Source organism: Aulostomus chinensis, chromosome 21 (assembly GCF_037954235.1).
Source record: "Aulostomus chinensis isolate RoL2024-O1b breed Wild chromosome 21, RoL_Achi_v1.0, whole genome shotgun sequence".
Lineage (NCBI taxonomy): Eukaryota > Metazoa > Chordata > Actinopteri > Syngnathiformes > Aulostomidae > Aulostomus > Aulostomus chinensis.
Genome location: NC_141340.1, coordinates 7,656,404 through 7,681,197, shown reverse-complemented (window position 1 = coordinate 7,681,197; position 24,794 = coordinate 7,656,404). Strand labels below are relative to the sequence as shown.

Genomic DNA, 24,794 nt, shown 5'->3' with positions numbered 1-24,794 from the left:
GGATCACATTCATGGGATTGAAGATTAAAAACATGTCAAGGAAAAGCCTTGAACAATCTCCAGCCATGTTTCCTCCACATATCTGCATTTTCATACTTGTGCCACTAGTCTTTGTACACTATGGCAGAGAGGCAGAGAGAGGGAGAGAGAGAGAGAGGGAGAGAGAGAGAGAGAGGCTGCTCCCAGTACAGTCTTCACCACGGCCACCAGTCTTCCTTGCTGCTGCTGCTGAAAAGAGGCTGCGCTTCTCCCCAGCAATGGGAGTCGAAAAGGAGAGGGAGGAAGGGGGTGAAAGAAAGAAAAAGAGAGAGAGAGAGAGAGAGAGACGAAGGTCAAAGCCTGTCATGGCTGCAGGTGGCTGGTTTCCCCCTCCCACTGCCCCCCCAACCCACCCCAGTAACCCATTCTCCACACACAGCTTTTTCACTACTCTTCCCCTTCTCTCTCTCTCTCTCTCTCTCTCACTCACACATCTTACTATCACTTGGGTTTATTTTATTCCTGCCCTGCATGCACACACACACACACACACACACACACATACCCCTCTAGCCCTCCCTCCCTCCACAACCCCCCCCCCCCTTTCCTCTGCACATTCATTTCTGTTCTTCCTCGCATGCACTTATCCGCCGGTACACTCGAGCAAGCCTGTTGTTTTGGTTTCTCATTCAGCGCGTCAATAGGATCCCTTCATCAAAATATTCACAGACACAGAAGCGTTCCTCAAGTTCAGCTCGGGACACCAAAACATGAACAATGGCGAAAAAGCTGCATATTCTCTTGGATAAAAAAGGAGAGAAGTGATGTGTGTGTGTGTGTGTGTGTGTGTGTGTGTTATCTGTGTCTAGAAGTGAGCTTCAGGTGGTCAAGTGACCTCAAGTGGCATTAAAATCATCAGCACAAACGGAAATGTGCTGTTTTCTGCAGTCCTCCTAACAATCGGCAGTGAAACACAAGGCTACGACGAGAAACTAGCGATGTCCACCACCACCACAAAAAAAAGACGAAGAAGAAGAAGAAAAAAAAGGCCCCATCCGGCTATGACCTCTCCTACCATCCTCCTCGTCCCCTACTGTGTCATTTACCCACAGTTTCTAAACGCTTCCTACAGCCAAGAGAGGAATCTGCTCAGAGGTGCCTGCGCTTTGTGGCGGAAACATAATTAAAGTGGTGAAAGATGTAAAAGGTGAAGAATGGGGATGACATCAGGCCAATTTCACACTTGGCACTCGAATGGTTAGGCCCAAGCCAGGACTCTTGCCTCGCAACACAGATCAAAGCCCACTGTCACCGCACCAGTGCAGGAAAAAAAAGAGGTAAAAGGACACCTAACTATGCTAATCCCCAGGACGAATATATTTTAATCTTGTTAGAATACAAGTTAATGCCGTGGCTCAGTGGCTGAACTTTTTGGCACGAATGAGAGGTGGACAGAACTACTTTTTTACCTTTCTACATGAGAGGTGCCTCTGTCTGGCACCGGATAAACAGCCAGAGACTGAAGAAACTTTTCTTTTGGAGTAAAAAAAAAAAAAAAAAAAAAAAAAAAATCAAAGCAGATACTGTACAAGCAGCATAAAAGGCAAAGCAAAAAGTTTTCATTAAGAACAACGATGGAGTGAGGAAAAAAAAAAAAAGGAAAAGAAAAAGCCCTTCAACCCCAGGGGCAGTGTGAGTGACCCCCGTCTGAAGCCTCACCAGGGCACCTAACATGCAAAGGAAATTAGTATTTTGTGGCCTGGTTTGTCCCCGCTCACATTGAGCCCTCCTTTCTCCGAAGCACCTTGGTAACCCTTGATCTCTCATGTATGGAAGTCGGGGCACTGGTGCCTGCAGAGGTTGACTGGGCAGACAATAGCGAGCGGATGCTTTCTGGAAAAGTCACACCCAGGCAACTCTCATTTCACACACCGTGTTTGAGTGACCCCTTGAAGATTCAACACTTTTTTTCCAATAAAGATTCTTTTTGTTCACTTAACGGACTTTCTTAGAGGAGAGAACCATGTACTGCGCCCCCCCCCCCCCCATCCATGTAGCTACCATGTCTGGGATGGTTCCTTGAATTCAAACATGCGTTTAATCGAGTGGTTTGACCAACTTCACTCAAAGTTGCAGTAATGAAGAAAATACAAAGCTAGATTAGGTTCAGCTCAGTTAATTTCAGTTGAACCTCCATTCCACGACGAGCTCGTGACAGCGTGATTGGGCTCAGCTCAAAACAGCTTCCTGTTACACCGAACAAAGACATGCGCGTCACACCAACACACCAGAGGAAGAATTTTCAGCTCATATTTGTACTGTCCGGCAAGTGGGATACTACAATAAAACAAAAACACGACAAAGTTTTGTTCCATTATAAATTTAATGTTCATGCTTTGCCCTAATTATCGTCACTGTCAAATTTGGTGGTAACATCACATGATACAGAAAATACTTGACTCAGATACTGACCTGTTCGCCTTCACGCGTATCGTCAATGTAAACATTATACATCATAACCTAGTTTGTCTGTTGGCGGATGAGGAGTTGAGGTTGTTCAAAAAAATACAACTGATGTGCTTATGACTAAATCATAGGAACCATTTATTAAATGCTAACTACCATTTCCATGGGGGGGGGGGGAGCAGCAAACGCTCCGTTTAGAAGCTGAAACATGAAAAGTTGAGCTTTATTGCTTATAAAATGACAAAAAAAATATTGGAACCATGATTCCTTCATGTTGATGCAGTGATGAATCAACCACCTGTTTTAACATGATGGAACCCACTTGGGCAGCAAATCTTCATGTCTCATTTCCCCAAGAATGTTTAAGTTGCACAAAATCTTCCAATAATTTTCTTATTTGGCGTCAAGTGAAAGTTTGGACATACTATACAAACGCAGATGTGAAGTTTCTGATCTTTTTATTTTCCACTACCTGCAAACTTCAACCACCCTCAAGTGGTCCTGTGTGGCTACATACAGTATAGTAGAATGAATATTAATAAAGTGTTTCTCTGAGTAATTAATTTTAGAATCATTGTAGTTCTTTACTTCTCCTGCTCTAAAAGCTTTGCATTTTAAAATGTGAGCAAAAAATTTCAGCTCAATTTAAAAAAAAGCAAACACATTCACAAGCTCACTTACTTTGTGTTGACAGATTCTTTCAAAGTCCAAACCTCAGATTAGGCATTTTATTTTGTTCTTGACTTTAGGGTTAAGTTCAGCGCATTACATGGTCCGAAAAGGCTCTTAAAACTCACAAATCCTCGAATAAAACATTCAGTAGGACAGACGTAAGCAAAGACATCCAGTTGTAATGTGATGTGCTGCGCTACGACTTCAGAATCAATACGTTGAGGGAGTCTATTCAATGAAAAGAACTGAAGAAAAAAAAAATCCCTCCGACAAAATATGTCTGCATGTTCTCGGAAATAATTGACAAATTCTTCTACGGACTAAATTAAAATGTACAACACACAGTCATGCTATGTTCTGGTCTTTCTTTGCAGAGTTTGTGTTGTTTGCTGACACACAGCTAGACAGGGTCATGGATACATCTGACTCACCTCAGACCCCCTGGTCTCCCCGGGGGGGACCGGCCTGTCACTCACTTTGCAGTTACGCATCATAGCTGACAGAGGCACAAAGTGAGAGCTCCATGCTGCAGCAACAGCAGCAACATCATCACCAAAAACCCATCCTTAGCATGACATCTTCCTCCTAGGCCGCCGCCGCCGCTGCTGCTGCCACCACCACCACCACCCTGCTGCACTGTGGAGGGGAAACAAACATATTCACACCCAGAGCCAATAACTACATGTCATCTAGTGAGAGTAGGTAGGCCCTAAGAATAGATTTGGACAGTTTCCTTCAAATTCTCCAAACTGAAAGTGCAATGCCCTACAATAGAGTTGTTCTGAAGTCACACCTGCAATTAAACGACTGTGAGTGTAATTCCTATGGAGAGTTAACACACACATCTCTTCTCTGTGGGTTATTTAATTGGGTCATTGAAACAGCACTGGGCTGGTGTAGTGTACAGCTTCTAATTGGTTCTCTTTAGATGACATAATAAGCGCACACATGGAGCTTCTCACCAAGAACAAAGGCTTCCAATCATCACTGATCACAGCACTTTCTTCTTTCTACATTAAAAATGAATACAGTCACTGAAATGTATTGTACTGCACCACTTCAGAATAAAAATATTACAAAGGCAAATACTGCCGACCTGGACCAGACCAATAATATCACTGAGGAACATATACAGCATGATGGGGATCGTTTTTACATCACTAAGATAAACTCCCATCATGCTAAATTGAAAACGATTATTTGGAGGGGGGAAAAAAATGGCAGTTCACCAAACACATGGGTGAAGAGTTCAGAAACGTTAGCACGTTTAATTATATCGCAGAAAAGGTCACATGGAGTCCCAAAAGAGAAGACTTTAGCATAAATGTTCTCAATCTGACTGTATTTTGAACTACAAAAATGGCAGAGCAGGAATTTGGCTGATGCTGTTTGAGCGGACATTCAAAAACACTGCAGAAACCAGTGTCCAGTCGGGTATATTTATCCAATTTCTAGTCGAATAAACCTAATTGCACTTAATATACGACATAATCACCTCACAAGTTAAATCTCTGTAAGATTGTCATAAAAACGGGCCCCTTAATCTGTTTTCTCAAGTAGGTTTTGCTCGCTGCTGGTAGATTATTGTTCTTTTCCCAAGGAAAGCGATCCTGTCAATGCACTAAGGCTAATTTAATTGTGAAGTCCTCTTGAATTAAACTAGAACAATCGTTAAAAACCAGTTGTTATCTTACTGCGGTGCCTCTTGTTGAGTGATTCCATCTTAAATTAAGTGGAAGGAGATATTCAGGAAGAATATTTGACAAATATGCTTGTGAGACTAGTTTTTTTTTTGCAGCGTAAAACAAATTCAGGATCTACATTTGGGCGAATTTTGGTTTGAAAGTGTTATTCATGTATTACAAATACATAGCCCATGAAAAAAGAGCAAATCTTAAACTGATGCTAGAACCTTCTACCTGTCCGGACTTCATTTCCAGACGTCTGTACACACACAAAAAATAATAATAATCATCTCAGTTTGAGTTGGCATACAAGGCGAGCTATGGCGCAGTCAACCGTGCCCTAGCTCGCAGTGGTGGGCGTCTCTCTCCCTCTTTCTCCCTCTCACTCATTTTCTTTTTCTTTTTTTTTTGTACTGCATGCTGCCATTTTAACTGTTCCTGAGTGGCAGGCGAGAGGGCGGGGTCGGTAGCGACGGCCATGATGGCGGTATCGCTGTACTCACTCCTGAGGAATAGCCTCAGCATCAAAGCACATTAGGCTAAATTGTGTTTGAGGCCAAAACTGTCAAGAATATAGTTAACGGAAGAAGTATGATGATGATATGGAGTGTAACGATACCACTGTGAGTACAATGTGACACGTCATTACACAATAAACATACAACTTAGGCTAATTTAACAATTTCAACAGGAAAAAAAGAAAACCCTTTGCTATTTCATTTGCAAAAAACATCTCAAATTAGCAGTTTATACCCAAAATATCCAAAAATCCCCAATATCATTATATTATAATTAAAACTATGGCACATTATTAGTGTAGTGTATAATGTTAACTTTTCTGGAGAACCACTCACATTTTTATCCTCTTTTAAGTTAATTCTATCTGTACATGCTGTGTTTAAATACGGTTCAACAGAAAAGTAGTGCTATATGAATTTAATTAAAATTAAGATGAAATACAATGGAACTTATTGGCGAGATGCACAACTGTCAACATAGAGTAGCTTCCCACTGTGAAACATCCTGACTCAAACACAGACATATGCATTCGTCGTAGGTAAATTTACTTAAAACAAAACTGAAAAATTACTTACTTTTCACGAGGAAAATGTCCACCCAAAAAAGGAAATTAAAATCTTAAATTATGAAATTTAAAAATAGCATAACTTCCTGAGACTGTGACAGAAACAAAAAAAATAAATACATTTAAAAAAAATTAAATTTCCCTCCAGGAATGAACAGCATCAGTCAGCAGGGTGTTTCTGGATCCTCCACAACCGTCTCATTGACCTGTAATCTAACTAAGTGTCAAATCAAAGGAGGACATGTTGCTTGTGTTGCCTGAAAGCAGGTTGTGTATTATGTGGGTCACATCCATACCCCCACTTCATATCCCCACACCCCCCCACAAACTCTGAACATTAAAAAAGATGACCAAAGTGGATCCTAACCAACTACGTTTGAGGTCAAAGTTCATTAGGTCCCCTTGGCAACACCAGGGCAACAAGCAGCGGTGTCTAGACAGGTCATCGCACCCCAAAACCCCCCTCATGCCCAAACCTACAACCCCCTGGTTCCTTCCGGAAGGAGGGGTCAACAGTAGCCAAGTGCACAGTAAACAGGGTAGGGTGGGGGTGGCCTTTGGCCCTCGTGAGGTCGGATCAGCACCTCCACCCTCCACTGATCAAAGATGAGGATCTTCCATGCCGGGGGGGAGATGGAGGGTGTTGCAGGGCAGGAAGATGAACTCTGCGATTCTGTAATCTAGACGTGTCCATACCCGATTGTCTTCTTTCACAGCCCAAAATGGACCCTTCCGGTGGCACTGATTACATTAGGGAGGACAGACCCTTTTCACAGGGGCGCCTGGACAAAAGAGGCGCTTCCGTGCCCCTCACCATCTGGTCCCAATATAACAGAAAAGGTCCCAGGAAGAAGACGAAGACGAAGAAGAAGAAGAAGAAGGGGAGGAAAGGGGGGGGGGGGGGGGAAGCAGCCCAGCCAGCACACAGGCTGAATGAAAGGAGCGCTGTTTGAATAGATGGGATGGCTGGACAGATAAGCAAACATACAGTAAAGCTTCACACATTTACACAGAGATTGGAAGCCAATTTACATCAGCAAATAAAGCCATGTACACGGGCTCTGATGAGGGCTGCACATCATTGACAGATTTCAGCTCATAAAAAAAGAAAAAAAAATTCTGCGGTTCACCAAAAAGAAAAAAAGAAAACGATGAATACACCTCCAACATCATTATTATTGCAAACTATTAATGCCCACAGGCTCCTCAGTCAGTATTCAACTACACATGACTAGATTTATAATGGAAATCATTAGGAAAATACTAAAATATGCGATAGCTTTTTAGTATTTAATAAAAAAAAAAAAAAAAACAGATTCGGTGCTAATCACACATTAGGCACAAATACAACTAGAGCCAATACAAAGATTAACTTTGAAGAAAGTAAAATCAACAAAGCTGCAACCCAGACATCACATCATCAGTTGCTGCCTTGCATGCATGTTATTTATCTTTTAACATTTGCCCAGGCTTTGGTGAAGCTGTGAGCCAGACACTGAAGTTAGTCGACATAATCATCAGACGGGAGTAAAAAAAATGGGTGTGCAACAATTCCTGCACTCAGGAAAACACCAATTCTTTACATTTGTGATGCTGGTGAATATTTTTTTAAATTTTATTTTGCAAATACAAAACATTTCAGGTAAGCTGCCTGTAAGAAAAATGTATAACTTTTCAAGATGTGTTTTTTTTTTTTTTTTTGCTAATGCTGATGATATGCTCCGCTATGCATGGCTTGTTTTTCTCTCTCGGTCTCTCTCTCTCTGTCTCTCAGTCTGAGCCCACAAGGAAATGTGGTAAATAAACAACCTCATTAGTGGCAAAGGTGATGTTGCCCTTGATCTTGAATGGTTTTGTCAGGAGAAAGGTGAATGTGCCGCATCAAGTCAAGTTGAGTAACTAGCCCATGTGGGGATTAGCAGCTTTGTTATGATTTCATAATAAAGCTAAAAAATTTAATTCCTCTTCCTGACTGGCACCATGGAAGCAACTGAGTACTGCCAAAGATACTTCCATTGGCTAGCCAAGTATTTCTACACAGGCTAGCATTGTGTTTAAACCTCACACTGATACTTAAGTTCTCTTGAAATATTGAACCTCACACAGGAAAAAAGGAAAACTGTTAGTATTAACACAAAGTTTTTCTTACTAATTGGGAACTTCAAGGAAATTAGGTCAAAGAGTTTTAAGTTCTGATAAAATTTCGGAGGAATTTCAACATTTTTTTTTCTTTTTAGTGCAAAAAAAAAAAAAGTATTCCAGGTCTGTTGCCTAACATGGTAAAGTTCGTCAAGACGTTAACAGGTGAGTGTTTACTTTCCATCAGTTTATGAACGATACATCCCTCTTCTCCGCATTCCTTTTGTCTCTAATTTTCTCTTAATTTCTAACTCAATATAAATCAGATCATGGTTCAAAATATAATTATTTGAAGTATTTATTCAACTATTTTAAAACTTGTTTATTTTTCTAATGCCTGCACATTACATTAATAACAATAAAATATAACTGAATAAACATTTTTTTCTGGTTCCAGATAATTTAATGCAAGAATGACAGCCTTCCCTTAAATTACATCAACTCCTCCCCTACTGATATGTCAATCGTGGTCTGCAGGGAAATTAAAATGAACGTTTCCATAATTTTCTAACAATCTAAAGTTGGCTATTCAGTTGCAAAACAAAAAGCGTGCAAAATGATCATGAAAATGTTGAATTTCAACTCTAAAATTCTGTTTCATATCCCTGTGTTGATGAGTATAAACAGAAGTCAAACCCATGGATAGAAGAAGTTAAAGCAGAACAGAAAAATTATGCATATTTATGTACCCAGTAACGGTCAGATGGCACAAATAAAAAAATAACTATTCTTCAGTATGAGACGAATGAAAATGACAGTCCGCTGCTATGATTTTTGACAGCTATTTCCTGAGAGGAGTGGCAATAACTGTGTAGTTCCTCAGTATCTTAAAAGAGCTACTTCAAACATGACAACAAGCTCTTGTCCCTGCTGTGATGCAGCAACATCCTGCAAGTGCTTTACATCTGATTGTTTTCATCTGTGTCATTTCTAGAAGTACTAGTTGATATGGAGAGGGAGAGAGAGGGAGTGAGGGAGAGGGAGGGAGAGAGAGAGAGAGAGAGGGAGCGAGAGAGAGAGAGAGAGAGAGTGAGAGAGTAAAACAAAGGAGGAATGCTATGATCTGTCTGATGTTCTGGCAATGAAGCTTTTGTGGAAAGACGAGGAAATAGAGTCCAAAACATCAAAGACGAGCCAGTGACATATTTTACCGCTCTATAATACTGAAGAACTGTTTCACCGGCTTGCACTCAGATCAGGATCTGACATGCATGTCCCGCGTCTGTGTAATGATACTGCACACCTGAACTTAGCCTGAGATGGTAAAACCTCCAGCACAGACCAACTGATGAGGTTGATGTGTTTATTCTTCACTCTTTGTTCCGTTTCCTGCTTTTTGAACAGCGGTTATTGAGCTCAAGAGTAAATACTAGGGATGCAGGTTAAAACCAGCATTTCGTGGGTATCTGCGGATATCAGTCTTTTTCTTTCTTTTTAAATAGTATGGCCAAAGTCTGTTCCTAACAGATGATCAGAAATAAACAAAAACCCTTTTTAAAGTCACAATATTTACTCATTTTTTTTCCAGTATGTATTAAATGGGACTATCACGTGAACTTGCTCCTGAACACATAATATCGTCCTATCAGCCAGAACATGTTGGAATATTAAATATCGGCAAAAACAATCCATTTTTGTGCACGCCTAATAAATACATCAGAAAACAGGCCAGGGTAGCAAAAGACAATTTTAAAAAGTGCAGCTAAAGCTAGACTGACTTTAGTTAATGAGAGTCCAATTCAAGATGATAGCACTGACTAAGTACTGATGGGCTATCAGATCCAGAATATCAGAACTTGGTTCCGATACTGACACGATTCATGTATCGGCAGACTTCCTGCACAGACGGTATATCGTAAAGATCCAGATGTCACTCCTTAGCTTTGCTCTGGATCATGAAATGTAAAAACGAGACACGTGACGGATCCAACACGTACAGTTCAAATAAAACCACTGTTAACGCATCTGTGAGTATAAGTCTTCCTGTCTCCAATACAAAGAAGAAAGGTGTGGTCATATAGAGCATCACGATGTTCACTTGAACATAACTCAAATAAATACAATAAAAACGATAATTCTAAAGAAAAAAGGAAAGCTGTAGTTTTGGAGTCAGTAACAGCAAATATGTGCCAAAACTGGAACAGAAAAATCGGTGCAGAATGTTCTGTTGTAGGCTGTGGGCTGACACCCAAACACAGCACAACCAATCTCTTCACTCATTTCAATAAGCTGTACCAGTGGAATGAACATGCAAAACGAACATTTCGGAACTCTTGATCAAAAAGTTAGCATGATGGCCTCATGTCCTCCTTTATTGCTAGTTTCTTAGTTTAGAGAAAAGAAAGACGAGAGAGTAGAATCATTATAACAAGACATCATCACACAACTTCCTGACCCTACATACTTTCATGCATTCTTTTTCCAATACACTGATTTTTTTTACATTTTTGGGCCGATATCAGTATCTATATTCTGGGCCAATATCATTTATGATATTTAAATGATAATTTGGCCAATAGAATTGTTGTTGATGACTTTTTGTTGATCTTAATTACTGCTTCTGTCCAAGGGGAAACAACAACAACAACAACAACAAAAATCCTCATAAAAAATTCCTCAAATACACAAAACCCTTTTATCATCCCATCACTGAGGACAAATTAAATCCTACACATTTCTGAAACAATGGGTTGAATAAAGCATTCAAAATCAGCAGATAAACACTGGCCACTACCATCTGTTCATGCCAGCTTATTTAGCGATGGTCATCAACAATACAAATAATCGGCCAACGCCGATATATCAATGCATACCTGACAGTTTAGAAAACTGTTTCAGACAAGATGGAGACCCAGTTCTAACAGGACAAGACTTCACTACTACTGGCCTGTAGAAACAAATCCTTCCAGAATGTTCCCTCCAATATTCTCAACTTCTCTACTCTGAATCCTTCTGTCACCACATCCTCTGTGTGTGTGTGTGTGTGTGTGTGTGTGTGTGTGTGTGTGTGTGTGTGTGTGTCTGTGTCTGTGTGTGCATTCCACTAATTATTTCTGGGCAAAGAAAATGTAAACAACGGCGGAATTGTGCAGTCCAACCCATCAGTGTTTCCTGCGTCTGCTGGGGATTACGCATAACTGACAGACGCCAGCTCGCTTTTTACAACTGCTGCATAAGTGACGTGACGTATAGAGGGCAGGTGGTGCCAGTCAAGTGAAGTACACCAGTGCAGTCCCAATCTGTAGTTTCATAGCTCTATAATTAGTTATTTTTTCCACAGCAGCCTCCAAATTATGTCATCAGGCCTTACAGAGCACTCATTATTCAGTGTAACAAACAAGCTGGAAATAACATTCAATCCTATGGAGACCAGAGCGCTGCGTTCCAGGGAGGTACATTAGTAGCCGTGTGAAATCAACAAGAACCAACACGACACCTGGCACTTTACAGCTAAAGTGGACTGTTGTACACTTCAGAGCACAAAGGCAAGATGCATCCAAATGGTGCTGGTTTGAGTGTACTGAGAATTAAAAAAACAAAACAAAACAAACAACAAATCAAACCATATGATTGTTATAAACAGAATTTTAAAAAACCTGTGAGTTTAGACATAAACATATAGTTTGGAGAAAATAATGGTGACTGATGTATAGGCGACACCAATAAAGCAGGAACATCTACCAAAACCTCATGTAGCCGAGCGCCATCATGCCACTGCATAGCAGCTACACGTCAGTGTTGGTCAACATAATTACTGGTGCTCAAGTCCTGCCGGCCCAGCATCAAAGTCTAAAATCAGAAAACATTTTACACACAGGTATCACATTTGAAGAATGAGAGGAACCCACTGAAAAATGTACATTTCAAAAAGGGGCTCAGAGTAAATACACACTCTTAATGACAGGTTTCTAAAACACTTCAAGGTTACTTTATTTTTCCTGTATGCTGTGCCTTAAAAACAAGCAATTTCATCTTTTAAGTAAACAATTAATGTATTTATACAAGGTAATCATGCTGTTAAGTTCAGGAATCTCAGGCATTTGGGTTGCAAGGTATCCACTGGGATTTGCAGGTGAATAAATGCAAGAATGTGTTAATGTCAGACCTTCCATGACTCACACGACTAAGATCTATTTCCTGGATGGGTTGATTCCTTTTGAGCCTTTCAGGACATGTGAAAATAAATAAACTTAGCCCAAGTGCATATTAGGATCAAGTTACAATATATCTAGGACCTCACTGTGTTAATTGAACATTTTTTTTAAATAAATATATTAAGGTCATTGTTCGTTTCTAAGAATTAGTGGATCTACATCAGCAATTGTGAGACAATTTTAAAGCGATGTAATTTGTTAAGACACAAAGACTTTAAAAATCATTGGTTGCCTACATTTGAGCCACTCAGTCTGAGCAAAGATGAAATTACATACAAACAGTGTTTTAAAAGAGCAATGTCCAACAATGACTACATCCAAAATGTTAATCCAAACAATAACCTCACAAAATCAGAGAAAAATTGAGTAGTTTTTGATGAGAGGGAAAAAGTTCCTATCAGGTTCACTCAAGTGGATCAACATGTGTTGTTGCCACCAAACAGAAAAGCCAGTAAAGTGTCCAACTAGGAAAAGGCTTAATAAATCTATAGACAGTCGTTGCTGACGAGAAACAACCACTGACTGTTAATAGTGACAGTTAAACTCATTTGAAGGGTTTCAACTACAAAGAATCAAGGCAATATTTTTCAAGTCAGAGCTGCTGAGCCCTTGTGAGTCCTGCAGTGTGAACACTTTGACGAAAGCGACACAGGCGCTGGCTTGAAGTCAACACAAACACTTAGAGGGTAATTAGTCAACAGTAGAAGGCAATAATCACCTGGCGATGGAGATAGAAGCTCTCAAAGGAAAACAAAGTGGAAATGGGCTGCTACCTTTCACGTCACAGTCGCATTCTAGGGGTCAGGTGCTAAGTCCTGCTAATAGCCTCAAAAGGGCAAAACGCTGAACACTGAGCACTTGTGAGTTATTTAGAAGCGCCCGCAGATTTTAAAGCACACAAACATGAAAAATATCAATTTCACATTTGGTTAAACGCTTTCACACTTTGAGTCACTGACACCCAGAGAGGAGGGCTGTGGAAGACAAAACACAGCTCCTGGATAAGGATCATGTTAATGCCTATCAATTAGGATCAAATGGGGATTAACCGGCATGGTTGCAGTGGTGGGATGGGGCCCCATGAAAAGTCACTGAATACTAGGGGTCACACCCCCGACTTCATTAGGCCTGACCTTTCCACGCCATTGTGCGGCAGGAAAGAGATCCTGCAGTCTGTGTTTTCCCTTTCCCCATCTCAGATGGCTTATGGAGAGTCAAAGATGATGCATGCAGAAAAGGTGTTAGAAGTCAGTGAAATATGAAATATTCACTTTCAAAGTCCAGGGAGACTTAATAGGTTACTGCAACCTGGTGCAGGTGGTTATTACTCAAGACCCCCCACCCTCCCTGCAAAAGGAAATCATTTTTTTCCACCTTAGAGAGATTTACTAATTAGTCATGGTGCAACCTCCCCTTGCTATCATGTACCGCGGGGTCAACTGGCTCAAACACCGCCTTGCCATCTTAATTCACTAAAGGTCAAATGGCAAAGCAGGTATTCCAGGTGTGTTAGAATAAGCCCCAATTAGGGGAAAAATGCAAGCACCCCCTCTAGTCTGAAATACAGCAGGACTTAGAGTGAAACTTTTAGTAAAGCCCATGAATTGGGGGAATTTAAATCATGCAACATGTTGGGAGTGCTTATTTAAACACACATTCAATAAAAAGAACTGTGAATTATAAATCGAGAGGGAACTTTTACACACAGAGGCCTTGTATTGAATATGATATCTGCAACAAGTATTGATCACATTAACACTGATATCCCACTGTAGGTCTTTACCTGTCAGCGCCCAACTGGGTGGTTGCATCATTTAAAAATAAGCAGCTGAAATATTCACTCGGGGAGAATTTTGATGAAGCTAAATTTATTGAGTCCTTGTATTAAGTTCATGCAACAAGTTGCTGCTACTTTATCCCGTTTACACCAGATGCAACATATGGGTGGTTTTGCCTTTCAGACGTGAGACAATAGATTCACCATTTATGACATTCTGGGTCATTTCGATGCTTATTAAAATAATAACGTGGCATATTTTTTTGTTTTTGCTAGTGCTTTTTTGTTTGAGGTACTTCTATGAGGATTTGTTATTCCCTTGGCACAAAAGAGGGAATCAAGCACAAAAAAAGTGGGTTTATTTTTTTGTCTTATCACAAAATTTCTAGGGACATATTCGATCCTACATATTCCTAAAATAACGCTCAATATAACCTTTCACATTAACAGAAATACATGGTCCACGGCCATTTGCGAATGCCATCTTGATTGTCAATGGTAGGTAAATATCGGTCGATCCCTCTGTATGGTCGATATAACCGCTACAAGGAAACGTTTGCATGCCTTAAGGACATGAGGTTTTTCGATGATTTCTTAAAACAAAAATATCTAATGAACAGGGGAGCAAAGGCCTGCAATTTTACATAGAAGCCAAAGGTCTGTGCTGATGTTGTTTTTATTTCATGTTTCTATCTGCAACAGAGGCTGAGAAATAAAAGGTTTTAGTGGATGTGGCAATTTAAAAAAAAAAAAAAAAAAAAGGCCACAGGTTTTAATAGCCGTTTTTTTAGAATACAGATTTTGTTAAGCGCGTTGAATGCTTATGTGCCCATTTTGCTGGAAAAAGATAACTCAGACTAGAGGGAGGGCGCCTCCATTCTCTCTCTGCTAGGGCTAAATCCAGTGCTACTCTTCACTTCAGATGTCTTGAAAAAGTCTGTGAAAGTTAACACACAAGTAAAAAACAGCCGAAGTTCATCTCAGGCCAAAGTTTCTTTGCCGGAAAGTAAAGCACTTGTTCAGGCTGCAGTTTAGCTTAAGCAGGCATGCAGCCTTGCACTGCAGTCAAGCAGTGGTCACCCAGGCCTACAGGCTTCTTTGTACCGTTTATGAGAGTGTTATAGATGAGCACACTCCATTTAAAAGGCAGCAGTGGATTTGCAGACAAATGAAAACAGGAAGTTCTGCTGAAGCTGTCAATGCTGCAGCTGACTGGGAACTGACATGCTCCATGTGTACAGATGATCACAAACAGCAGAGACCAACTTTAGACTGCAGTCAGGGAAAGCAAACTGTTTACTCACCCTTCACAGAGCACAAAAATAATGATGTTTCAATGCTGTAATTGCTGATTAAAATATAGTTGCTGTGCAATTTCATCTTTAAATGAGTATCTGATGCTCAAGTGTTGACTCTGATGTTATGGCTGCACCTCAAATTTCACCTCCCAGCTTGTAACATGGCAACTGTGGTTGGTTTAGTGATAACCGAAGCTCTGCTATCTCCAGGCTAAGAGCTTACTGGTGACCCAAGATCAATTTCATTCCCCAGAAATAGTGTTTCGGCATCAGGCCAGATAGTTGGCAAAATCCACCGCATAAACAATTAAGGCACTGTTGAAAGCACTTGAGGTCAATTCAAGTCTTGAAAACAGTTTAATAATTCAATCAGTATTTTAGATATCAACAGATGAAATGTTCATGCTTGACACTGATGACAAAATACTGGCACATGATAAACTTCACTTCCCATCACTAAAGGTCAACAGGTTTGTGTTTGTGAAAAAAAAAATTAATTAATTAATCTGAGCTTTCTCGGTTACACATGAATGTTTAGGGTTGCAAATTCTGTTTTGCTTCTCTTATGAGACCCAACACATGCACAGAGCCTCAGTGCCTGAATCCCGGCTTAATATGTTACTGACAGCCACTGTTGTGTTACGTGGCATCAGGACAGTCTGGCTTTCACACGAGGTCTTAACAGCGGACGAAAACACTCATTCAAAGGGGTAAAGGGTCTCCTCAAGCTTTCAGGGCATTAGCATGTTAGCAGTTGTTCATCACAATGTACATTTAAATGTTGCAATGGGCTGACTTTTAATTAAAATGCATTTTACATATTTGTTTTCAATTAACGCAATATAAAACAATGCTGTTTTATTATGTGCTGGACAAGCTTTGATTTCAGTGAGTAGAATTCACAATTCACAAGATTTACATTTAATATAGACAAATTTCGTCAGATTTATATGATAAAAATGGTGTTGTGTACAATTTAACAGTAATAGCATTATTCAAAAGATTTGATTTTATAAATCCCACACGCTACAGCTACTGAATATTTTAAGATCATTTATGAATGTGAAAATTATTCCTCTTAAAATAATGTTTAATGCGTCGATGCACGACTCACTAAAATAAAACAGCAGGTTTGTATTCTTTTAACGGGATTTTTTTCATAAACATCGTAAACACACTGAAATAATTGATCCAATATTCAAAGAAAAATTTTAATTTCGAACAAAACCACCAAATGCAAGACAGTGTAATTTTTCTTAAAAAGTATTTGTGTTTTCAGTGCTTTAGAAAATAGTTTTCCACTCACAGTGAAGACTTACCATCCATCATATTTTTGATAACCTACAGCTCATTTAAAATACTAAATAATCAAAATTACTAAATAAAGCAGCAAAAACTTTATCGCACTCAGTATTTCATAGAAAATAAATTCTCTTTATACAGTAAATATGCTACGTTCACATTGTATATTGGTGGAATTTAATTGCTGCTTTATTATTTTGCCGTGTTGGTGTGCATTTTGAGGTAAATTGTATTAAATATTCCTTCAAAACCATTTGTATGATATTCTAAAAATTGTGTGTGAAAAGAAAACAAATTTAATAAATGTACGATAAAATCAAAATGCTCTTATCACTTGTAATTTTTTGTGCAGCGCTGCAAAAACAATACATTTCTAAACCATAACCCACAATTAGGCAGTAAATTATCACAAAGGCGCGAGTATTTCTCTTCAAATCTAGGAAAGTTTGTTCATTCCACAAAAGTAGCACCGCTACCGACTGAATTTCCATTCAAAATCTCTCTTTCTTCAAGCTACACAGGCCATTTCTTTCGCCACTGCCTGAAACCTAAAATGGACGCTGCTGGCTTTAGCGTTATCGATGGATTGGACCAGGCTACGTGGTCACAGCTGTGCAGTTGTGATCTTAGAGGGAAGAGGAAAATGGACCCATGTTTGGCAGACTGCCAGGAGACTCCTTAAAATACAGAGAAGGCCTTGATTTAATATACGTTACACCAGTGTCAAGCGTCATTACGTAGCAGGGGCTGGCGCGATAAACAATCCAGCGGTTACAACAGACAATGGCAGGTGCTGCTGTTGCACTGAGAAATGCTTTGAAACATGCTCAGATTTTACTCCCAGAAAACCAGCCAGGATATCGTTCTGTTGTAGCTCGGCCAGCATTCGAGCGTATAGATGAAAGCTTGTTTTCTGCAGACATCATCATGATGTCGGACCCCGTGACTGCAATGTGGGTGGAGACAATGAGCCAATAGAGAAACAGGATAAAGATTCAGCATTTTCCGCCTGAGCTTCAAGAGATCCATATCCATGATTATCTTATGAAGAGATCAAAAATCTGTGTTGATAAAAAATGATTGATGCTGATGAGTGAATGGCGCTATGATTAACCACTTCTCAGCATCCTATCAGCTCAAACTGGTATTGCAAGTAGAGCTCAGGCTGTGTAAACACTGTTCTGTGCAGCCTCCTTTCCTCAGGCCATCACATTCACTCACATCAGCAACCTTTAAGCATTCCTAGAATTACTCCTCTCAACATTAAACGTGCCCAAATGTGCTCTAAGGAACAGGGTCAAGAGAGACCTTACCAGGTGGGCGGACACTCTCGAAGCGTCGAAGGCATCTAGACATGACAGGCTGCATGGAAGCATGGATCTCCTGTGAGAAAGTCAGAAAAACAGACAGGATCTAGTTCATGTTGTTACAGGAAATAAACGGGAAGCAACAGATATTTGTCTATCATGGTGAAATAAATTTAAGAAAAATCTGCAGCCAAAAACATGCAATATATAGATGAACAGATTGTCACACTGCCTGCATGTAATGCGACCTATCTCTCGCAATACTTAATCAAAATATACAAGTTTCTGGTTGTTGCGCTGTGAAATTATATCAAATGCACTTAAGGAGGATTTTGTTGTTCTGGCGTAAAAGGCAATGCACCACTAGCATGATCGCCATTTTGTTTTGTGTGAAAAGAAACACAAGCAGGGTAGCACGTTCAACAAGGCGGCTTCCCAATTCAAAATCTGGATTTCAACAAGTTACTGCAACACACACAAACCCTGTTTGCCACATCTGATTACCTCCCTACTTGGAATTTAAATCATTTCTCTTAGCTCATGTTTGGGACAGGCCTGCGTGTTTCTGTATGCTTCATTTATTAAAAAAAAAAAAAGATATATATATATATGTATATATATATAAATAATCCACAAGCCATCAAAAACCATTAAGGATTATGACAAGAGCAGACTAAGAGGAGCTGTCTGATAGCAGACAAGTATGCACTAAGTAGGCGGTAATGAAGAGATCTGTCCAGGCTGGTCACTGATATGGCGAACAGATAAACATCACACACTCACTGAGGGGAAAGTAACTTGTACTGTCAGAGTGTCGCTTGGAGCACTTTTACAAGCCAAATTATTGACGGTGAAAAGATTACTGCAGCTGCGGAAAACACCGAACAGAGCCAGATAAGGAGCGCTTTACCAGATCCTGAGATTTGCAGGTTGCTGTTGGTAATGAATCCAATCGCAGCCACTATACACTCGCAATACTCTTGACTATAAAAAAAAATGGCTTTAACGTTAACTGGCAACGATTACAGCGTTTTGTCAAGTCAAGAGCGATGAAAACAATAAAAGCAAATAATACATAAAAAAAATGCTAAATAAAAACTTTGCCTGATACATGACAAGAACAGCTGTTTAAATAGATTTCTTGGAGTAGAATTAGTCCACTCTGAATGCAATAAATTAAATACAAAATGTTCATGACAACATTCAAACATTTCAAAATGCTGCATCCATACATGTTTCTTCTATGTTCTATAATTCCTCAGCATTATAGGAGATATTAATTACATATGGCTATTTATCATCGTTTCCTTCACAATTCTTTTAGGATTTGTAAGAGCCTGTTATTTTATTATCCACTTTAAATTGTTGACAACATTCTATATAATTTAACACCAACACAAAACCAAGCTGCAGTCAAGCACACAGGGAAATACAGTGGAATCCTTTTGGCGGTCATGAATTCAGACAAAATGGCTACCATGCGTCTCTATAAAACAATGTTTTTCTCCTCATCACATTAATTCCTTCTACGTCAAAGGTAACCACCACAGTTGCTGTAGCAGCCATCTTGCCCCAAAAGAGCAGACACACTGGGAGGAGGGAGGAAGTCATATGACTGCACCGTCTGCAGACAACTGCAGTGACAGAGCAAAACCGTCTAGACAGTGTGAGGCAGCAGCAGCAGCAGCAGCAGCAGGTCAGGTGCAATGGAGGTAGCACATCTGACTTAGACAGAGACTTTCGTTTGATTTATTGCACTGTGACATGAAAAACCTATGAACTGCACTGTCTGAACTTATGTCAGATGGCTTTTCAGGGACTGAGTGCTCTCCATTAGCTGTAAAAGAATCAAATTCCAATTTGTTTTAAGTGTGGCTTTACACATAAGAATATATAAAACAAATACTGATGTATATGGTGTGTTTATCTCACTTTTAAGTGATTTATCAGTTTGGTTCCATAAAAAAAAGCACAAAAAAGTGATAAAATAGATTAATCTTATCTAGCACACCCCCAACCATCCCCACAAGCTTCTGACACACAAAGAAGCAACTCACCTCTCTCTACTGGTTCAGATTTCATCCTGGACGCTGGTGGACTCTCCTTGAACTCTGAAGGCTGCATGGCCCCCTGCAGCAGGCTTCAACACCCCCGGCATCAACAAGACAGAGAGAGAGAAAGAGAGAAAAAAAATACTTTTAAGATTTATATTCATCCGCCACACATGGTTTAGTTTGCCTGAGAGGATACCGTTCGTATCGTGGTTTTGACAAAACATTTTCTTTATATTAATATAGGCAAAAAAAAAACCAAGGGGAAATATAGAACAGGAACCCACGAGACAGGTAGCTAAAGCGCGCGCGGGGTTAATCAACAACATCACGTCAGCAAAGGTGCGTCACCTGCACATCCGCCTGAAGTAGTGTGAATGAGGTCGAGCCAAAACAAGATAGCTAACGTGTGCTAAGGTTGTTGTTTTTTTTTTAGAAAAAAATAAATAAATACACAACCTACGCACCGTTTTACGATTGTCACGCTTTGATAGTGAATTACTTTCCTAAATTACAGGCTAGCTACATTATACAGACAAACAACCTTTAGTAGCACTACAGTGTGTTTGTGTGTGTATTTGTGTTAGCCAACTTGCAATGTGGCGCCCGTCTTACCTGCCTGAGCATAAAGAGCTGTCTGCTGACACACTGCAGATGGGGGGAGAGGAAAAAAAAACTTTCACAGCATTTTCTCTTTAAAAAAAAAAAAAAAATTTATGGCCGATGCAGCGACTCATGAATGGAGGCGTTTCAGGAGCAGAAAAGAAATCCTCATTTTTCACCGGGCGTCCTTCTTGTTCACGAGGAAGGAGATGTTAAAGAAAAAAAAAAAAACTCCATCACCAATTTGATCAATTTCAGACACACTCCAGACAGTCTCCAAGCGGGTACGTGCTTTCTTGTCTTGCGCGTGCACGTCGAATGGCGCGGGAAGCGGCGATAGCATATCCGGGAGTGTCAGCGCGAGCAGCCAACGAGGCAGAACGAGGTTGAGGCGACCGTCCAATCACAATAGCCGATACATCCACAGGTCCCGCCCCCCTCCTCCTCAGCCCGACTGTTGACAGTGCACTGAATAAAACAACAGTCTGAGTTAAGCAGTTCATTGCTCTGAGATGTGGGTCACCGACTGCAGCCTATTCACTCTGGGAAAATGGCTGAAATACATGACTTCATGCAGTGCTATGATTACCCTACATTTATTTATGTATATAAAACTCGATAAAAACATCACCAAGACTCAATTAACTGCATTGATCTCTGCATTTCATTAGCATTTAAATATATTGTGCATAGTATATCATTAATTTATTGAGATATACTCTAAACGATGAGATAAAATGGATAAATTGCCAGCGACAAATGCATGCAGTACTTCGTTAGTGATAACAACACAAATGTGTCATCCAGTACTGATCTATGAAACATAAAGCTGCACCTTACAGTTGATATTATTCTTGATTTGTGATCGATTAAAGGAATAATTATCAACAATGGTATTTATAACCGATTAAACATTTAAATCTTTAATAAGCACAAGTTCCTTTTTCTCAATACAAACATTGCTTCATCCATCAGGCCTCATACAGTACGTACCTATCTTAATATCACTTCATTTTAGACTTAAGTTATTCAAATAACTGTACTTGAAGTGACACCTCAGTCTCTGGGATCACGGAATGTGATTAAGGTTTATTTTTTTTAATCTTCTCTCTCTCGTTATTGTTGCACATTTGTTTTTGAGTTACTTTCTGGCACCTCTGATCAATCCGTTGTTTGCTGAAGCTCAACTGTGAATATGACACAGGTCTCTATTTGTTGAGGTGAATAATAAACACATATAACTGGATGCTTAATATACTAGGAGCAGACGCTTAAATCCACTGGTGTCCGGTGAGAGAAATTCAAACCCCAGTCACTCATGTGGGATTGAATCAGACATCTAGGAACATGCCAAAAGCAAATCTTCCAGCTGAAGACCATAATAGTTACTGGCCACATCGCAACACATTCGTTTTACTTCCCCTGGCTGAGAAAACTCCTCCAACTTGGACAAGTAGGACCAGACAGTTTGTAGCTCCACATAATGTACTGAAAATGTCCTGATTATATTCTTGTCAGTCACAAAACCTATCGCTGGTATAAACTCACCCCCTCGCCACAGCTCCAGTCCCACTTTCTCAATATAGTTGCTGATGAATTGACAGCAAAACAGATTGTCTCGCACAAAACAACTTCCAAGATGGTATTGAAATTCTGTCAAAGACTACACAAGGCACACAGACAAGTTTGTTGTAAAAGAATCTCCGTCCTTTGGATTGAAAATAACAAGTCTTGTCTCCTTCAGCTCTGCACCCTTTAATTTGCATTGTTATGGAAAACCACTGGATTTGGATAGGGCAGAGAATCATTGAGGTCACCATAATAGAGTGTGACAGCTCCCCTTTTCACATCTATTTGGAAGTAAAATCAAAATTCCTGGGAAAGTGAATCCAGCAAGCATATGAAAATCTCATATAGCTTTAGAAACAGCTGTTGAAAGTGAATATTTAATAGAGTGTGACATACATATTGATATGAATTGCACCAGCATGCATAAAAAAAAAAAGATGTGGAAATGCATGCACGCACAACAAAAAAATATCTAAGTTTGGGAGGCTGAAATGAGAGGCATTTGGAAGTTTTGAGAGAATTCTTCAACGTCAAAACATTTTTTTTTCTTGTAGTCGAGCGGTTAGCACTGAGAGCGATGCTTTTGTTTTTCTTGAGAGTTATCATTCCTAACGATTGCTGTCAAGCTGCGGAGGAAAAAGCAGATGCATTATATAAGTTATTGATGCATGTTGTAGATCATCGGATGGATGGAGTGAATTCTAAAGATGACACTATCAACCTTTGTTGTTGCACAGATGGAGCCCGTGACATACCAGGAAGTGTCAGGAAACTTGGAATTGAATTTCATACTGTAAAAAGTGAAAACATTTGCCAAGTCAACCTCTTGTCTGTTTAATCCTGATAGTCCATAACAATACACAGATGGTCTTTCACAGGGAAAGTCCCTTTACGCTTTCTCAAATTAAAAATCTCACGGCTGATCCCCTCCATCGCCCTGGCTTTCAGATATTGACCTTGTGGTGCTACAAAATAGCTTCTTCCTCACTGTGGGACCCCATAATGAGCCAATACAATGAGGTTTCAGTTCACTGCTCACCTCTCTTTGGTGTCTCTCGGGGTCTTTGTTGACATTTGTCAGCCCAGGAGGAATTTGGCGGTTAGAATTCCACTGTAGTTGAGCAGCAGACAACAAGTTTGACTCCCAGACTTAAGAGGGGGGGGGGGGGGGGGGGGGAGTGTGGTCAGAGATAAACCTTACAGGGAAGAAAAATCAAAGGAGTGGCTTGAATGAAGATTAACCACTGTTTTGAATTTTTTACACATATGCCAAGAATAGTCAATTTTGACCAATTAATGAAGGTCTGGTGGATGCAGATTTTATCTGTTGTGCTATTAAAGCGACACATTGCCTAAAAAAAAAAAAAAGTATTTTGTTTTTCAAGTACTCACAAACAGGTGCTTTGTGGAGCTCCCAAAGATGTTATCCCCCTCTGCATCACTTCTTCATGGCTTCAGAGTGTAGAAAGTACATATACTTAGCTTGAAGCTAAATGACACGCCATTGCCACCAACTTAAAACACTGGCATAACATGTCCAACGATGTTCATTTACAAGTGCTTCATTTGATATAATCCATGTCTTCTGAGTCCAGCTATAGGATCGGTAATCCACTGACACCCTGATCTGAAACAAAACCAAACTCTGACACTTCCAGTGCTGAGGTTTGCTAACTTTGGTGCTGAGCTTGACGAACTGGCGTATTCACTTTGAACAAAGGCTGTGACAGAAGCACCATAAGAGTAGTTTTGTACACACACACACACACACACACACACACACACACACACACACACACACACACACACACACACACACACACATATATATGATCAATCTGGACCATGTACTTGAAAGCTTTTGATCTGACATTTGAACAGCTTTGCTGTGAGTAGTGGGGCGCCATTAGCCTCAAACTAAATATATGTGGCTGGCTCTTTCTGCATTCTGGAATCACAAAGAAGTAATGCAGGAGGTAAAATATGTTATTTGTGAGCTCAGTGCACCAATTTGTGAGAACTGGAAAAGTAAGATTTACTTTCTAGGGAAGTATCACTTTAAACCTTCCTCAAATGGTGAAGAGATGTAGTTCTGGCAAAAGTATAATCTTTCCTAACCGTTGTGTCTCGCTCGTCACCTCCCGATGTCTGGCTGGTGCCAGTCAATTTTGCATAAAACTTATGAACTCCTGACTAATACAGTGCAGCTGAATGTTAAGACACATTTTCATGAAAGATTTTAGTTTTCAATTTTAATGAAAAAAAAATGCGCACGTCTTTTCATGCCAACTCATCTGAGAGGAGGAAGTGGTACCGTGGTATGAAAATTAACCAGGGTGGACGGCAAGGCCACATCAGTTATTTTTTGCACTTGTATTTGTATAAAAGTGTATTGAAGTACCGTATGAGTTTCGCCTCCTTGTTTACCATAGCCAGTCGCTCCCTGCCAAGACTCAGACAAGGGTTCATGACACTTGGATTATGATGCGCTTGAGAATTTATGTACAAAAACGTCAAATGTATGGAAGATAATTGCAATATTTTTGTTGTTGTAAAACTCCAGGAATGTTTTGAACACTAAAACACCTTACACTGGGAGAGCAGATCATTTTTTATTTTTGGGTGGCCTACTGTATTCCTTTAATTTCAATAAACAAAAACAAACACCCAATTGTAGTTGATGTGTTCATGTATTATAAATTGGTTTA

At 39.9% G+C, this 24,794-nt stretch overlaps 2 long non-coding RNA genes across 5 annotated transcripts in view; both read right to left on the bottom strand.

Moving 5' to 3' along the window:
* LOC147241531 (uncharacterized) overlaps nt 1-20,959 on the bottom strand; it is a 32,406-nt gene extending 11,447 nt beyond the window's left edge. The window contains exons 1-4 of one of the 4 annotated variants that reach the window (XR_015110814.1): nt 20,530-20,959; nt 19,921-20,003; nt 17,870-17,939; nt 3,127-3,753 (exon numbers count right to left, since the gene is read on the bottom strand). This is a non-coding gene — a long non-coding RNA (uncharacterized LOC147241531). Of the gene's footprint in view, nt 1-651; nt 3,754-17,869; nt 17,940-19,920; nt 20,004-20,529 lie in introns of those variants that run through there. The other 3 variants (XR_015110815.1, XR_015110813.1, XR_015110816.1) reach the window with 3 other exon arrangements.
* A 1,345-nt stretch (nt 20,960-22,304) lies between these two features.
* On the bottom strand, nt 22,305-23,256 carry LOC147241530 (uncharacterized). Its single transcript, XR_015110865.1, has 3 exons — nt 23,126-23,256; nt 22,808-22,877; nt 22,305-22,712 (listed from the first exon to the last, which is right to left on the bottom strand). It is a non-coding gene; the product is annotated as an uncharacterized LOC147241530 (long non-coding RNA).
* Nucleotides 23,257-24,794: the final 1,538 nt, after the last annotated feature.